Here is a 3110-nt window from a genome sequence, read left to right as displayed (position 1 = left end):
TGTCATCTTTAATGTAGCACAGAGTCTGAACCATTACTTGGCACTGAGAGTTTAACAGCAATTAACCCCTGCTCTATCCCCAGGGAGAAGTACATCAGCAACTTGCCAAAACACTGTAAACAAGCTGGCCAAGATCAATGCAAAACCATGCTGGCTGCAGAGCACCTACTGTATTAATTTAGGATTGATATAGAAAAAGAGAAAATAGTCTGCATGAGATTGACCTAAAAGGATGGCCCACACAGGTTACACGATTTTCTGTAAGCTGAAAAGGGAAAATTCTAAATCCCTTGTCAGCTACCTCATAAACACACATTGTTTTCTAGCTTGGCTTTTATACTAAGCTCATCACCATAGGACTGGCAATGATTGCAGAGAATAAACATTTATTACCAGATAATATGTTAACAAGAGAAAACAAATTTTTTTTTTTTTTTTTGGTGGTGAATTAAATTCATTTCAAACTTTATCAGTAAAGAAAGCAAAAAGGGTGAAAATGCCAAAATGCCAATTTCTCTCTGTTTCTGGTTATCAAACAGGGCAATACACACCAAAGCCTAAATCAAAGGTGAAGCTTCTTCCCCCACAGGATCAAAACAGAGCAAACCAAGGACTGTGGAATTCCCTGGAGGTCCTCACACCAACTTCCCCTGGGATGGGATTGCACCCTCAGCCATGCTCTAGCAGGGCCATGCAAAGCAACTGGGACTGTGAGTGCAGAACAGGGATGTTGCTGGGTAAGATGGGACCTCTGAGGACTCCAACCTCTGAGGACTCCAACCAGAGAGGGTAAGATGGGACCTCTGAGGACTCCAACCTCTCATGGATTTCTGTGCCCCTGTGTCTGCTCTCTGCTGTTCACAAATGGGTAGGCAGAGGCAAAAGCAACTTTGTACTATGTGACTAAGCAAACTAAAAGGCAAATCCTTGAGTTAGGACAGACAGGGGAATAAAACCCCACTGAGATATAGCTTATATTGGTTTAGCTGACCCATGATGAAATATTCTGTCTTTGTTCCAAGCGATGTTTTCTGGTTTTGTGACATCACAATTTTCCCCTATAAAGTTTTGATTTATCCTCAAGCCAACATCATCAAGCTGGAAAAACCAAAAAAACCAACCGAACAACAACCCCAACCATGTTTCCAAGTAGAAATTCACCCACAAAATCTTCCTCTTTACAAAAAGGGAGACACATGAGAAAAACTCATTTAAATGGAGGTTTCCAAAATCAGATGCATTAAATAAAGACAATAAAAATAAGAAGAAAAATTCTTCCTTCATTAATCTCAGTTCAGAGTGCCAACCCTAAATAGAATCAAAAGAGTCTGATCCTGAGGATGTGGATTGCACTGCAGGACACTTCTGCTTGCCATCAGTTGAGGGTGGGTCTTAAAGGCTTTTTATATTTGGCTGGTTGAAAATTTTCCTGGAGAGAGAAGATGAAGAGAGGAGGAGAAGCATGGTAATCCCAAGTGAGATAATTTCTATACCTCTGTCTTTAAATCAAAAAGAATCTGTGGTTGCAGTTATTTGTAACATAAGACTCAAGAAAAAGCCTTGTTCCATCAGTAAAAGGCAAAAACTAAATAGGAGGAAATACAGACCTGAAAACTTTCTTCAGTATTTTTGACTTACTGATCTGCTGTACTAGAAGTAACAAAAAACCTGAAGTTTAAGCATGAACATTTTAAAGTCAGTTTTGTCAAAAAGACAAATTTTACACTTAGAAAAAAAAAAAGCACTTGTAGTGCATAAGACCTAGAATATAAATTATTTGAAAAAAAGGGAAGGAACTCTTATCTCTGAATTTTTCCAATCACTGGCTATTTTGTCCATTTCCCTAAACTCTTAAGTGGCAGGTTTTAAAATGGGTACTCCTGACCTAATTATAGAGACACCTGCGGAGGATTTACATGTAAAATACTTAATATTGATCTATTAAGTCTTATGAACACCAAAGAGTGCCAGTTTAATACTGCTTTGGCATTGGACTGTTAAATACTCATCGATGGCATAGGATCTTTCTTTTTAGTCTTTGCAGATTTGGACTGAAAATTTAAAATATATAAACCTAAAATATGTTCTTAAATCTACTACAATAATTACTTAAATCTACTTGAATCTACTGGGAGCCGTCATTGCTTTCACTTTTGAAAAATCAGGCTGCAATTTAACCCTTCAGTTCTGAACTTCCTGAACAGTGACTCTTAAGACAGTTGCTTAACAATTTTAGCATATGATAATTTTAAAACTCATATACACTATTACCTCCCGAGTATCCATTTTCCTTGGTCCTCTGCTATGTTAATATTCCAAGCAGAAGTGTAGCTACCACTTTTATTTAATTATGATCCAAAAAAAAAGTTAAAAAGAGGAAAAAATTATGGTACTACTTGGTAAGAGGCAGGAATTTGAATGCAAAAGCTGGAATGGACTTCATCTTCCACGTGCTGATCCAGATATAAAAATTCAAAATTGTCAGGCCTAAAGCATGGGGCTTTTTTCAGTTCATTTTCCAAAAGGAGAACATCTGAAATTCAGAATCTAAAACCAAATTCAGTTTGTGTCTGAGTATGACTGCTAACCAAGGTAGCTCCAGCTCAGTGCAAAAAATTCTCAGCCGTTATAAAGTAATTACAGTATTTGCTTTTTGAGTTAAGTTGGAAAATTGTGATAATAGGAAGAAAATTGAATAGAAAAGAGTGAGTGGAAATAAAATAAAAATTATGAAAAACAAACAAAAAACTAGAGGCAGTTTATAATGCAGAAAAGTTCTTCCATGTTAAAAGGCTTGGACACAGTTTCTTGTCTTAATTACTGAAAATAAAATCAAGACCTGAAAGACCACGAAGAAGAAAAGAAGATGAGGAAAGTAAGTTAAATACCAATACAACATTACACTAGGAATGGAAAATTAGGTGCAGATGCAGTTGAATACAGTGACTCAGTCTGCCTGCCGTTCTTCACATGTAGACCATGGGGTTACTTTATGCCCTTTATTGCTCACCTTACCTCTTCCTTGGCAACAAAAGTGTTTTCATCCCAGTATCACTATTCTGTAAAAACACGCTTGGTTGGTAGCTTTTATCCCAGGGGTACTTTGTTTT

General features: G+C 37.0%; 2 long non-coding RNA genes across 3 annotated transcripts in view; both read right to left on the bottom strand.

The window, feature by feature from the left end:
* Positions 1–3104, bottom strand: part of LOC108444695 — a 3449-nt gene extending 345 nt beyond the window's left edge. The window contains exons 1-3 of the long non-coding RNA XR_001859331.1: positions 2397–3104; positions 818–1429; positions 1–765 (exon numbers count right to left, since the gene is read on the bottom strand). The exon at positions 1–765 is cut by the window's left edge and continues 345 nt beyond it. This is a non-coding gene — a long non-coding RNA (uncharacterized LOC108444695). The remainder of the gene's footprint in view (positions 766–817; positions 1430–2396) is intronic.
* Positions 1–3110, bottom strand: part of LOC108444694 — a 216227-nt gene that overhangs the window by 103675 nt on the left and 109442 nt on the right. The gene's annotated exons all lie outside the window — the stretch shown is intronic.

The sequence above is a fragment of the Corvus brachyrhynchos genome, unplaced genomic scaffold (assembly GCF_000691975.1).
Source record: "Corvus brachyrhynchos isolate BGI_N302 unplaced genomic scaffold, ASM69197v1 scaffold191, whole genome shotgun sequence".
In the NCBI taxonomy this organism is placed as follows: domain Eukaryota; kingdom Metazoa; phylum Chordata; class Aves; order Passeriformes; family Corvidae; genus Corvus; species Corvus brachyrhynchos.
This window is presented reverse-complemented; position numbering and strand designations above follow the sequence as displayed.